Source organism: Scyliorhinus canicula, chromosome 11, assembly GCF_902713615.1.
Source record: "Scyliorhinus canicula chromosome 11, sScyCan1.1, whole genome shotgun sequence".
Taxonomy (NCBI): Eukaryota; Metazoa; Chordata; class Chondrichthyes; order Carcharhiniformes; family Scyliorhinidae; genus Scyliorhinus; species Scyliorhinus canicula.
The window spans coordinates 119,282,015-119,296,804 of NC_052156.1; the positions used below are offsets into that span (position 1 = coordinate 119,282,015).

At 47.7% G+C, this 14,790-nt stretch overlaps 1 protein-coding gene across 1 annotated transcript in view; it reads right to left on the bottom strand.

Annotated features, from left to right (window-relative positions):
• The window catches only part of LOC119973327 (potassium voltage-gated channel subfamily A member 1-like), a 284,640-nt gene that overhangs the window by 228,707 nt on the left and 41,143 nt on the right, over positions 1-14,790 (bottom strand). The window contains exon 5 of the mRNA XM_038811203.1: positions 11,671-11,738. The gene's annotated coding sequence lies outside the window, so the exon portion shown is untranslated. The remainder of the gene's footprint in view (positions 1-11,670; positions 11,739-14,790) is intronic.

A 14,790-nucleotide genomic window follows, 5' to 3' on the forward strand; every position in this document is an offset into this window, starting at 1 on the left:
GCCACTTAAATTGCTGTTTACTTTGACGGGACTGTAATATCCCACCAGATGGGAGGACCTGTAAAATCCTGGCCAAATTACTTTCTGTTGCAGATATCGCACTCTTCATCATACCCCCAACTCTTTGTTGCAACCTCCCCTCCCCACGATAGAAAACCACCAACCCACGCCCCCCCCTTCCCAAGCCCCCATTGCCCAGGCTGAAGACTAGGACTGCTTGCAGTCTCAGCTCGAGGTGGGAGTCACGTAATATGTCTCTACTTTGGCTTTGACAAAGGGTGTATATACCTTTGCCTGGGTTCCTGGGATTGCTAACTTACAACCATTAAGAATTCTGAAAGGAAGGCTGCAGGGTGCTTTGGCCTAGAAAATGACATGGCTCCGGATGGCCAGGCTTGGCTCACGATTCTGCCACTGGCTCAGACTGGTCAGCAGTTCTCTGTGCAGGACCTCCACTCGCGTGAGCGGCGGAATCCAATCTGCAGCCAATTAATATTCCTCAGACCATTAAATGCCTGCGAGTCTGCTGTATTCAGCTGGGATGCATCCCTCGCCAACTCTTCAGGTGGCAAGGCAGGAAACCCTGCCATCCAAAGAATCCTGCTCCAAGATGTGTGATTTACTGCACCGGAACATTACAGCCTCACAGGAACATGTCATCACTGAAGCAGGTGAATAATACAGTATGCATCAAATTGTAGTGTTTCTATACAAGCGCATCATCAGACTAACATAAGCAAGGAAACAGGAGATCCAATAAAATTATTCATTCTAATACTGAGGTGCTAAAAATAATGATGTGGCAAAGGAGAATTTTGCAGCATCTGTCTTTTAAAAATTTGTTAATGGGACGTGGGCATCGCAGGATGTGCCAGCATTTATTGCCCATCCCTAATTGCCCATGAGGGGGCAGATAAGAGTCAACCACCTTGCTGCGGGTCTGGAGTCACATGTAGGCCAGACAAGGTGGATTTGGATAGGATGTTACCCCAGGGTATAGAACCAGGATCTCAGAATAATGGGCAGGGCATTTAAGACTGATGTGAGGAGGGATTTCTTCAATCAAGAGGTTGGTGAACCTTTGGAGTTCTCTATCCCAGAGAGTTGTGAAAGCTTAATTATTGAGCTTGTGCAAGACAGATGTCGCTTCGTTGGCTAAATGTATCGGCAGAGTTGTGAATAACCACCTCATTTGGCCTGTTTCATATTATTTTGATCCTTACATTCAGCTTATGAAGCACATATTCTCTAGTGAACCTGATAAGTAATCACCTTCAATGGCCAAAATATTTTGTGCATGTTTTATTTATTGATTTTAGTTAAGCATTGAACACAATGCAAATTCACAGCCTGTTACGAAGATTGGTCCTTAAACATGAGTGGGGACCTAATCCATTGGATCAGGGATTTTCTTACTCATCGCTTGCAGCATATTTTTATGAATCGCTTTTTGTCTGATTAATTTATTTTCAACACAGGTGCTCCTCAGGGCTATTCCATGCCATCTCTGCTATTTTTCATATACACCAATGAGATGAGAATCAAAGGAGTTAATACTTATTTATTTAACTATGCATCTGATATGGCTTTTGTGGGACTATTTTTAAAAGATAAAATGACAACTGAAGGAAATTACTTTGAACATGTTGCCACCCTTCAGAAATGGTGTCAATTGAGTGCTCTGCAGATCAATGTGGATAACTCCAAACAGCACCTTTTATATAGCCTGTATATGTGTGAACCTCTGTACCTTACTGAGCAATTGGTGGAGGTTGTAGAATGTTTCAAGTATCTGGGAACATATATAGACCAGAAGCTGTGACTGTATCTTTAAAATGGCTAGTCAGCATCTGTTTATAATTATAAAATTGAAAGGGTTTGGAGTGAGTCATTGCGCGAACTTCTCCACCTCGCGCCACCAGTAACAGAGTTCCCAGCGAGGCGGAGAATCCGGTGGTACTGAAGAAAAGGGGATTGGTGCCAGTCAGTGTCCATTTCCGATGTTCCAGTCCCCTGATAGCATCGAAATCTAGGTTTGAGACCCGGGGTAGCGGGCTGGGTACCGTGGGCGGGATTCTTCGACCCCCCCCCCCCCCCTCGACGCCAGCTGCCAGATTCTCTGGCGCCGGTTTTTCAGCAGGGGCGGGAATCGATTCAGACTGGTCGGGGACTTCGGCCTATCGCGGGCTGGAGAATCGCCATGGGGGGCCCGCCGACCGGCGCTCCGCGATGGGCCGCATGGCCGCCCGTTTTCGGCCAGTCCCTCCGGCGTAAACCAAACAAGATCCTTACTGGTGGAATCTCGACCGGGGGGGGGGGGCACGGTGGCCTGGCCGGGCCTGTGCTGTGGGGGCACTCTTTCCCTCCGCGCTGGCTGCTGTAGCTGTCCGCCATGGCCGGCACGGAACAGAACCCCCCTGCGCATGCAGTGGGATCACGCCAGAACACGCTGCCGCTCCCGCGCGTGCGCCAAATCGCGCCAGCCGTCGGAGGCCCTTCGGCGCCGTTTGACATGGCGTCAACCCCGCCGGTGCCGGCTGGCGCAGCGCCAACCCCGCCAGCGCCGGTGTGGAGGATTCCGCACCTTCCGGGCGGCCTGATGCCGGAGTGGTTCACGGCACTCCTCGGCGCCGGGACGGTCCGCCCTGCCGGATAGCGGAGAATCCCGGCCATATTCTCCGGATCCATGTGATTCTCCAGTCCTTTAGGCCGGGAGGCAGGTGGGCAAGAATCACTACTGCTATTGACAAGTGTGACACTGATGCAGTGGATCCCATGGTGGGCCATGTGGGTAACTCTTTGAGGAAGTTCCCCCAAAGTCCATCTAAGGGCCACCCCCGCCCCCACAATGCAAGACGTGGCCACCTCCATATCGCCGCACCCCCCATAGAGACCCCTTAAATAAAGAGACCCCCGCCATAGAGACCCCCTAAATTAAGGGACGCCACACAGCGACCCCAAAAAAGTGACCCCTGTCAGAAAGCCTGCCAGAAGTGATATAAATATTTCTGTCAGGAAGCGCCCCAAGAAGGAGACCCTGTCAGGAAGCCCACAGAAGAGAGATGCCTGTTAGGAACCCCCCCCCCCTCCCCGCACTACTATCCTCCCACACCTTCACCCCCCCAGAAAAGAAAAACCTGGCAGGAATCATAGAATTTATACTGCAGAAGGATGCCATCCGGCTCATCAAGTCTGCACTAGACCTTGGAAAGTGCACTCTACTTAAGCACAAACCTCCGCCCTATCCCTGTAACCCAGTAACCCCACCTATCCTTTTTGGACACTAAGGGCAATTTAGCAAGGCCAATCCACTTAACCTGCACATCCTTGTACTGTGCGAGGAAACAGAGCACCACAAGAAAACCAACGTATATTAGAGGAGAAAGTGCAAAGTCCACACAGGCAGTCACATGAGGCTGGAATTGAACCCGGGTCCTTGGAACTGTGAGGCAGCACTGCTAATCACTGTCCCACCATGCCACCCTAAGTCTCCTGGGAAAGAGACCTGTGTCTGGAAGCTAGAGAGCAGTCCAGACAGAGGCCGTGAGTATAATTACTGCTTTAACATTCAACTGGGCAATACACCTCATGGGTCAGGCACAGGAAGGACCAGGACCATGGGCGGAATACTCTGACCCCCCCCCCCCGCAGGGTCGGGGAATAGCCCGGGGCCGGCGTAAATCCCGCCCCCGCCGTGGCCGGAATTCTCCGCCGCCCGGGAATCGGCGTGGGTGGGAATTACGCCGCGCCGGTCGGCGGGCCCCCCATGGCGATTCTCCAGCCCGCGTTAGGCCGAAGTCCTGCCGCTGTCAGGCCTCTGCCGCCGACGTGGTTTAAACCACCTCTGGTGCCGGCGGGAGCAGGCGGCGGGAGCAGGCCCCAGGGTTCTGGGGGGGGGCGCGGGGCCATCTGACCCCGGGGGGTGTCCCCATGGTGGCCTGGCCCACGATCGGGACCCACCGATCGGCGGGCGGGCCTGTGCCTTGGGGGCACTCTTTTTCTTCTGCCGCTGCCACGACCTCCACCATGGCGGAGGTGGAAGAGAATCCCCCTCCACTGCACATGCGCCAGGGTGACGTCAGCTGCCGTTGACGCTCCAGCGCATGCGTGGACTCACGCCGACCGGCGAAGGCCTTTCGGCCATCCATTCATGTCGGTCGGCAGGGCGCCAAAGGCCATTCGCGTCGGTCGGCAGAGCGGGAGGCACTCCGGCGCAGGCCTAGCTCCTAAAGGTGTGGAGAATTCCGCACCTTTGGGGAGGTCCGACGCCGGAGTGGTTCTCGCCACTCAGGTATGCCGGGACCCACCCCCGCCCCGCCAGGTAGGAGAGAATCCCAGCTCATGTGTGAATTCCTGGAAAGAGAAAACCAGTCAGCTGTGTTTAAAACCCCTCAGTTCTTTGAGCTGCAAGCAATTCATTCATTTCTCTTCAATATTGATGTTATGAGACTGTGATTGACAGATTCCATACACACAGTTGGCAGTATTGTTGCATTCATTTCCCTTCACGGTTGAGTAACTATGAAGTGTTCTAACATCAGTGTTTATAAACATCGAGCTATGATTGCCAGATCCTGGGCCACTTCAAACAGAGTTAAGTGCTGTCAATTTCCAGATGACCACTTCAGAATCACACAAGCATGAAGGAAGGTGAAGGAAGGATCAAACCCAAGTCCTCGGTGCTGTGAAGCAGCAGTGCTAACCACTGTTCCGCCGTGCCGCCCGAGGAAAGATATTCAAGAGGTCTTTTGTTCCCAATGCCATAAGTTTATTCAATACTAATGTAAAGTTAACCTGCTGTTTGTATTTATTGTAACTGCAGTAAGTGCTTTAATGGCCAAGTGCTGTGTAATATATTTGTCTGGTATGGATGTATGTTATATATGCACAAATGTAAGTATACATGAAATATTCACTGTTTTATAACTAATAAATATATATATGTTATAGTAGAGGTGAATCAAACACAAATTTCCACTTTTGCGAGGGCAATAAATCTCTATTCTACTCTATTCAATTCTAGATTTCAAGATACTAATGACATCAAGGGATATGAAAGTGATGATCAGCCATGAGCTAATTACAAGGCAAAGTAGGCTCGAAAGGTCACATTTCCCACGTTGCTAATATTCTACTTAATATTGTGCAGACACGGGGCAGCATGGTGTCCTAGTGGTTAGCACAGCTGCCTCACGGCGCTGAGGTCACAAATTCAATCCCTGGCCCTGGGTCACTGTCCGTGTGGAGTTTGCACATTCTCCCCGTGTCTGCGTGGGTTTCGCCCCACAACCCAAAAAATGGCCACACTAAAATTGCCCATTAATTGGAAAAAATAATTGGGTTTTCTAAATTTAAAAAAATATTTATTGTGCAGACACAGTCAGCACAAGGACCGCAGTTGTTCAAGCAGAAGGTTCACCATCACCTTCTTAGGGCAAGAAAGGTTGGGCAGCAAACATGGTCTCTCTCGCATGGCCTACATCCAGATAACAAATGAAAAAAAGCAACAGTCCCACACAGAACCCTGCCAACTTCCACAAGTTGGTTAGCAGTTTCAAATTCCTAGGGTGCACATCACCAAAAACCGGTCCTGGTCCACTCACGTCGATGCTATCACCAAGAAAGCACAACAGCGCCTATACTTCCTCAGGAAACAAAGGAAATTCGGCATGTCCACATTAACCCTTACCAACTTTTACAGATGCACTATAGAAAGCATCCTATCGGGCTGCATCACAGCCTGGTATGGCAACCGCTCGGCCCAGGACGGCAAGGAACTTCAGAGAGTCATGAATACCGCCCAGTCCATCACACGAACCTGCCTCCCATCCATGGACTCCATCTACACCTCCCGCTGCCGGGGGAAAGCGGGCAGCATAATCAAGGATCCCTCCCACCCGGCTTACTCACTCTTCCAACTTCTTCCATCGGGCAGGAGATACAGAAGTCTGAGAACACGGACGAACAGACTCAAAAACAGCTTCTTCCCCACTGTCACCAGACTCCTAAATGACCCTCTTATTGACTGACCTCATTAACACTACACCCTGTATGCTTCATCCGATGCCAATGCTTATGTAGTTACATTGTATATCTTGTGTTGCCCTATTATGTATTCTCATGTATTTTCTTGAATTTTGATTAATTACCTTTTCTTCCATGTACTGAATGATCTGTTGAGCTGCTTGCAGAAAAATACTTTTCACTGTACCTCGGTACACGTGACAATAAACAAATCCAATCCAATCCAAGTGAGCGGACACGCTCTCTCCGTGATCATACAGAAAACATCTTACAAAGCCTTCCAGCAACTTACAGCCAACAGAAGCCGAGCCAATAGTCTATAATGTGACTTGTTCCCCTTTCTAAGCGGTAGACGGTGACATCGTGGTAATGTCACTGGACTATTAATTCAAAATCCCAGGCTAATGGGATTTTCTTTCCATGAAAGAATACATAAAACAAAAACTCTCCATGGCCTCACTCCATGGGAACAGTTTCAAACTTCAATGAACTGCTAAATATATGAGCTCCCAAGTCCTGAAGTGGAGATGGGTTGCACATGCTTCTGACTTACAGGTGAGAGTGTTCCCAACTGAGACAATAAATAAGCTCAGTTTTTACGTTTAATACAGTTATTGCGTCAACAACACTCCAATTCTAAGGCTGTCTTTTAAGGACCCTGCCTATTGATTCCCTGATTTGCCCTTTAGTTTTTCGATTATCATTTTGATCCATCGAAGTTTAACTGACATATATCTTTAAGAGCAGTGAAAGTGAGGAATTAAAAAGTTACAAAACTGAACACTGCCAGCTTTCCGACAGCGGAACCCAGTCTTTTCGGCACCTGAGAGATCGGTGGGACTCAGTTTAATTGCTTGGCTTGTGGCCAATGAAAGGCCGTATTCTGCCCAGTAGTGACTGGGTCCTGCCAGAGGGGGATGATTTTCAGAGTCAGGTGAAGCACAGTTGGAATCCTGGACACGCAGAGGAAAGACATTACATGTAGACTAGCTAGACACTAGAGGGAGCACCAGAGACATCACACACTCAACCAATAGATCAGTTAGATAGGACACGACCAATGGGCATTCACGATACACACAGAGGTGACACGACCACAGGAGGGCATTACACCAACCCATATATAAGGGACACCACACACATGATCTGCCTCTTTCCAGTGAAGACAGTCAGTGAGTAGACACAGAGTTGATTTGATATCACTCCCACCACGTGGATTGTAGCAGTCTGGTTAGTCAGTCTAAGTAGCTATAGTAGGATTAACAGTAGTGTCGAACCTAAGTTATAAAAGTGTATATAGTTTAATAAATGTGTTGAAGTTATCTCCACGTCTGATCCTTCCTTTGTCAAGTGCACCACAAGGAAGCTGCTTATGCTACACCTAGAGCATAACAACACACTTATCATTATACTTTCCTTAATTTTTTTTCACCCCTCTTCTCCCCTCTGTTTGTCTGTTTTGTGTATGTGTGTCGAGGGTAGGGTGAGTTTAAGTAAGGGAGTTAGATATTAAATGATGATTAACCTGTTGCATGTGCAGCATATTTAATTATAGTTACTGTTATTAATAAAATTAACTCTGCTTAAATTTACAAACCTGGTGACTGTATTGGACAGCCACAGACAGGGGGGCTGGATTTTCCCAAAATGGGACCATGTCCCCACGCTGGAGTAAAAATAGTGGCGCTTTACTCCAGAAATTCCGATAAACAAGTTGAGCTAATTCAATGCCCTGCAGGGGGCTAGCAGGTACCCGGAGTAAATCCTGCAGCTTTAGCTATTGATACTGGACACCACACTTCCAGTTAGGAGTCCGTGCATGTGCAAGGCGGCGGCCTCCAGTGGCCGCGCCGTGCTCCAGGGCGGACTCGAATCGCGGAGCCACACACAGAAAGGAGACCCCGCCGATCGGCCGCACACCCGAGCATCTAACCGCGTGGATTTAATCCCCGACTGCCTATAAGGTCTCACCCACCCCCCCGGTGTCCGATGCCCACCCCAGACCAGGGCGGCCGCGGACTGAGTCCGCAGCCACCATGCCAGTATCCCGACCGGCAATAGGTGGTTAGTTCCACACCATAGGGAACTCAGCCGGATGGGAGTGGAGTATTGCTGGGTGGGCCTCTGTCAATGGGCCTCGGCCGTGTGGCGTACTCCACGGTCACGCCAATTTCCAGGTCCTGGAGAATCGCCGAACCGGCCCAATTACGGCGTGAAAGTGTATTCCCTGCCCCTGTGCCGGCCGCGATATCGGCGGGGGGGCTGCAAAGAATCCAGCCCAAAAACTTTGGCTGTTTTTCAAGGAATTATTTATTAATTTCAATTGTGTTTCAAATCCGGGTTAAGGGATTGGAATTGACTGCGCATTAGCCCAGAGAGTCATATCAGTCTCGATAATCCAGATTGATTAAAAAGAACAGTGGGCGGTATTCTCCGCTCCCGATAAAAATCGGGATGGCCGTCGTGAAATCGGCCGAGCTTCACGACGGCCTCGGGGCCCGCTCTCCACACCTAATTCACCCCCACCCGGGAGGCTAGGAGCGGGCCTCCGTAGTTCCCGGCCGCGACCTTGTCGCGCCGGAAATGACGCGGAAAGGGCGCTTTTCTGATGTCATCCGCGCATGCGCGTGTTGCCGGTTCCAACCCGCGCATGCGTGGATGACATCAGCGCGCAGACGGCATGAACCCGCGCATGCATGGTGCCATCTTTCTCCTCCGCCGCCCGGCAAGACGTGGCGGCTTGATCTTGCCGGGCGGTGGAGGGGAAAGAGTGCGTCCGTTTTGAACGCTGGCCCAACGATCGGTGGGCACTGATCGCGGGCCTGTCCCCTCCCGAGCACAGTCGCGGTGCCCCCGTCCAAATCGGGCCCCTAGATGCCCCAAACGGGCATCTGCCGCCCATTTCACGAATGCAGCGACCAGGTGTGTAACGGGCGTGAAGGGCTGGCCGCTCGGCCCATTGGGCTCGCAGAATCGCCGTTCGCCGTGAAAAACGGCAAGCGGCGAATCTTCCGAGCCGGGGGGGTGGGGGGGAATCACTGTGGGCGCCAGATGGGGGGGGGGGGAAATGCCGTGAGGCCCTCCCATGATTCTCCCACGCCACGTGGGGAGCAGATAATTCCGCCCAGTTTGTTTGTGCCTTCATGGCAAACATTCACACAATTAAACATTAAAATAGTGGAGGCCATTTACTATTATTTTACTTAAAATAGACAATTCACAGCTATTAAGACTTTCACTAAAGTTAATTTGATAATTTTGAAATTTGTTATCGCGATTGAACTCTAAATGCATTATCGACATTCACTGACTATAATTTGGGTGGCCTGAAGAATCTAATATAATGGAAACCTTATGAAAGGGATACTCCAGAGATCAAGAAACCTCACCAAAAAGAAATAAAAATTGCAACTGTTCGAGGTGGAATTGGTGTTCGGCAAAATCACAAAATGGGCGATGGCAAATCATTTCTAGTAAAGAAGTAGGTGGTGTAAACAAGCTAATAATTTACTCTTGCCCATTTTCTCCTTTAGTCAAATACTAATTTCTACAACAATGTGGTGCAAAAACTACACAAAAAATATACAGTAGTCATGATCTTTCTTTGCTAAAATATCACAGTACTCATGTACTTTCATTTAGGTGACATGAGGTAGATAAAGTGAGTCAGCACGGGGTCAGTCAAGCTCGATCCATATGAACAATGATAAAATATGAATCGCATTCTAACCAGTAAAAACAAAAATGAAACTCTGAGTTTATTCATTGATTTTCAACTTAATTTCTACCGAATCCTCTTCCAACTGCTATGTAGACACATGGCACACAAATTCACAACTAGACAAGTCTAAAAGAAAGAAAGAACTTGCATTCAACATTAACATTTAATATTGGTGCAACCTGCTGCCACATTTACCTCCATAACAATAAAAGATGACAGTGTACAGCAGCACAGCGTTTGTAACTGGACAAGTAACCCAATGGTATTGGTAATAGTATTCTTTCTTTCATGGGATGTGAGCATCACTGGTTTGGCCAGCATTTATTACTGATCCCCAATTATCTTTGAGAAGGTGGTGAGCTGCCTGCTTGAGCCACTGCTATACATTTTGTGTCGGTACACCCATAGTGCTGTTCGGAGGGAATTCCAGGGTTTTGATCAAGCGACAGTGAAGGAATGGCAATATACTTTGAAGTCAGGCTGGTATATGGCAGGGGAATTTGCAGGTGGTGGTGTTCCCATGTATCTTCTGCCCTTGCCCTTCATGGTGATAGAGATCATTGGTTTGGAAGGTACTTGCTGAGTTATTGCAATGCGCTGGCATAGTGGTATTGTCACTGGACTAGGAATCCAGAGACCCAGGGTATGTTCTGGGGACCACAGTTTGTCATGGCAGTTAATCAAACTTTAATTCAACAAAAATCTGAAATTAAAGTCCAAATATGACCATGGGAATATTGTCGATTGTCGTAAAAACCCATCTGGTTCACTAATGTCGTTTATGGAAGGAAATCTGCTGCCCTTATCTGGTCTGGTCTACATGTGACTCCAAATTACCAGCAAAGTGCTTGACTTTTAAGTGCCCTCTAAAATGGCACAGCAATCCACTCAGTTCAAGGGCATTTAGATATGGGCAATATATGCTGGCCCAGCCAGCAATGCCGATATCCCATGAATGATTTTTTTTAATGCATCCTGTAAATGGTATGACTATGTCCCAGTGGTGGAGGAATGAATGTTTAAGGTGGTGGATGGATGCCAATCAAATAGGCTGCTTTGTCCTGGATGTTATCAAGCTTCCTGAGTGTTGCTGAAGCTGCACTCATCCAAGCAAGTGGAGAGCATTTTATCACACTCTTAATTTATGCCTTGCAAATGATTGATAGGTTTGGCGAGTCAGGAGGTGAGTTACTTGTCACAGAATTCCCAGCATCTGGCCTGCTCCTGTAGCCACAGCATTTATATGGTTGGTCTAGTTAAGTTTCTGGTCAATGGTAACCCCATGGATGTTGATAGTGGGTAATTAAGCAATTGTAATGCTGTTGAATGTCAAGAGGGGGTGGTTAGGTTCTCTCCTGTTGGAGATGGTCATTGTCTGGTATTTTTGTGATACAAATGTTATTTGTCACTTCTCAGTCCGAGCCTGAATGTTTTCGAGGTCTTGTTATATATGGACACAGACTACTTTAGCATCTGAGGAGTTATAAATGATAGTGAACACTGTGGGCTGGATTCTTCCTCCGCACCTGCCACAAGATCGTCACTGGCGGGACGCAAACCATGTAAAGGTCCATTGACCTCAGGTGGGGATTTCCAGTTCCCGGGCGGGTGTGGTGAAAGAATCCGCCCTGTGTAACCATCAGCAAATGCCCCCACTTCTAACCTTCTTTAGGAGGGACGGCATTAATGAAGCAGCTGAAGACAGTTGGGCCTAGGACACTGAGCTAAGAAGTTCCTGCAGCGATGAACTGGGATCGAGATGATTGACCTCCCTAAAACCACAACCATCTTCCTTTGTGCTTGGTATGACTCCAACCAGTTCACATTTTTCCACTGATTCACAATCTCCAATTTTGCTGGGACTCCTTGATGCCACACTCAGTATAGTGTTGCCTTGGTGTCAAGGGATGTTACTCTCACCTCACCTCTTTAAGTTCAGCACTTTCCTCCCTGTTTTGATCAAGGCTGCAACGAGGTCAAACGTTAAGTGGCCCTGGAAAAAGAAAACAGTGCATCGATGAAGAGCTTATTTGCTGTGCAAGTGTCGTTTATTAGCACTGTTGTTCCCACCTTCCATCACTTTGCTGATGATCAGAAGCAGTCTGATGGGTCGGTAATTGCCGGATAGCGAATGTGAGTTTAAATCAGATAGTTTAAGAATCCTGAATGAAATTAAAATGAAAAAAATCTGAATACCAGTATCAGTGAAAGTAACCATAAAGCTGCAGTATTGTCACAAAAACTCAAGTGGTTCAATAATCTCACTGAGGGAAACAAGTCTGTCATCCTTATTCTTGTGTGCTATATCTGTATCCAGTCACACATCCAAGGTGGTTGACTCTTAACTACCCTCTGTGCACAGTGGCTATGCAAGTTGTATCAAAGCAACTACAAATGGAGAATAAATGCCAGTCTGCGCCACCCATATGCCTAAAATGACCATTTTTTATTTTAACTTATTTCTTTAAACATTGTTGTGAAGCAATGTTGAGGGTACGATGGAGTGATGTAAAAATGTATTTAAATTGGCAGTTCTTTATTTCATCCTTCTGATTCTTGTTGCCCATTCACAAACATAGGCGAGATGCAATGTTGGAAGGTGGCACTGCAATTATGTACCAAAATGTTATCTCAATGTCAAAATTTGTTCAAACCTGATCGTGAATTCAGTGACCCAACACCCCACAGTGAGAGCTGCAGCCAAAGGGAGCACAGATGAGAATCAGGGCTACAGTGCTGGTGCACCTCTAACCAACCGTTCCTTTGCATGCAATTTCCCATTGAGAATGTGGGAGTGCTTCATGTGCCCTTTAAGATTAAGAACAATCAAAAAATTCTGAGCTATAATAATAGATTGACAGCTATAGCAATTGCAGCATTGAATGCATGGCGGCCTTTCTCCCACTATCAAATAGGTCTGGTGTTGCAGAATGATAAAGGGCTTTCAACACATTGTCAGCAACCAAACTGACTTTCCACACCTCGTTGTAACAGCAGCGAGCTCTGATAGCACAAATGAAATATTAATTATACGCAGACACCAAGCACGTGCTTCTCTGCAAATCCGGCTGCCAGTTAGCCACCTGAAACACACCACAAATATTCAACCTGCTGACATCACTGTAAGGCTACACAAACAGGTCAAGGACTGCATGTGATTCCATTTCTGTGAGGATAAAATAACACTGATCACTTTCAACCGGTAATGAAATATAGTAAATACCAGGGCAGCTTTTACTAATCAGTTTTCCTTTGTTAAATCAAATATTAATTTCAACAACTCAAGTGCATGGACTCAATCACCTTAGAGACAACTAGGGTATATTCCATGATCCACATAATGTACAAATTAGCAATAATAACCTACATGTGAAACATATCCATATGTGTACGGTTGCCGAGTCACACAGATTCAAAGCTTTAATGCAACTTATTAACAAATAAATAATGGTATTTCGGGATTACATTTTGCAAGCTGGGAGATATCTAAATACATTAAATGGGCAAGTTCATGCGCCTGCTAGGAGTGTACACATGGAACAAATGGAATCATAGTACCGAGGGTCTAATATTCATGCAGTCTCCAAATATCATACGGACATGTGAATTAGAAGCAACAGCAGGATATTTCACCCCTCAAGCCTGCTCCGCCATTCAACAGCATCTTGGCTGATCTGATCGTGGCCTCAACTCCACATTCCACCCACCCCGGTAAACTTTAACTCCCTTGTTGGTCAGGAATCTATCTACCTATGCCTCAAAAAATATTCATTGACACTGCCTCCATTGCTCTCTGGAGAAGACAGTTCCAAAGATTCTCTGAGAGTAAAAAATTCTTCTCATCTACGTCTTAAATGGGAAACCCCTTGGGCTGGATTCTCCACTGTCGGGATTCTCGTTGCGCCGGCAGCGGACCCACGCCCGGGGATTCTCTAACAGCATGGGGCTGGGAAACCCCATTGGCTGGCTGGCGGGACAGAGAATCCCGCTGCCAGCAGGGGCGCGCCACACCAGAAAACCAGTTTGGCGGGATGGAGAATCCACCCCTTCTTTTTAAATTGTGTTCCCTAGTTTCAGACTCTCCCGCAAGTGGAAACAAACTTTCAGCATCCACACTGTCAAGTTCCCTCAGGATCTTATATGTTTCCGTAGGATTACATTTCATTCTACAAAACTCCAAACAATAAGCCTAGCCTGTCCAACCTTTCATTTTGAGAAAAAACTCCCACCCCAGATATCAGTCGAGTGAATCTTCTCTGAACTCCTTCTAACGCATTCATATCCATTCTTAGATAAGGAGACTAAAACTGTACACAGTACCCTTGATGTGGTCTCACCAACACACAGCACAACCTTAGCAAAATATCCCTACTTTTATATTTCATTCGTCCTGCAATAACAGCATTCCATTTACCTTCCTAATGCTGTACCTGCATTATAACTTTTCTTGATTCATGTATCAGGATACCCAGATCCTTCTATACCTCAGATTTCTCCAATCTCTCTCCATTTTAATAATATGATGCTTTTCCATTCCTCCTGTCAAATTGGACAAGTTCACATATTCCTATATTATATTCCACCTGCTACTTTTCTGCCCACTTGTTTAACCTATTTATGTTCCTTTGCAGTCTCCTTGGGAGTGATTCCCCATTGCCCGATGCCAATGTCGTAATTGGTGATCGGGCGGAGAATCCCTTCCCAAATTGGGAGAGGTGCCGGTTTGAGTCTCCGCCCCCTCCGAAACGGCATCATCGCGCCACGTTGGATAGGCATTGGTGCATCATTGGAAGGACCTCCTTGATGCTCCGGCCAAGTTCCCGACCACACAGTTGACATGTTGGAAACCCAGCATGGTGGCAACGGACTGTGCCCAGCGCCGCCACAGTCGGCAGGGAGCCATGCCATTGGCCGGGGGGTGCGGGGGGTTCCACACGGGTTGGGGGGACTGGTGGGGGTTGGCCAGGGGGTGGCCTGTGGGGCTGTATTTGTCATTTCGGGTCTGCACACAGCTGGCGCCATGTTGTATGGCACGACCGCTGAGC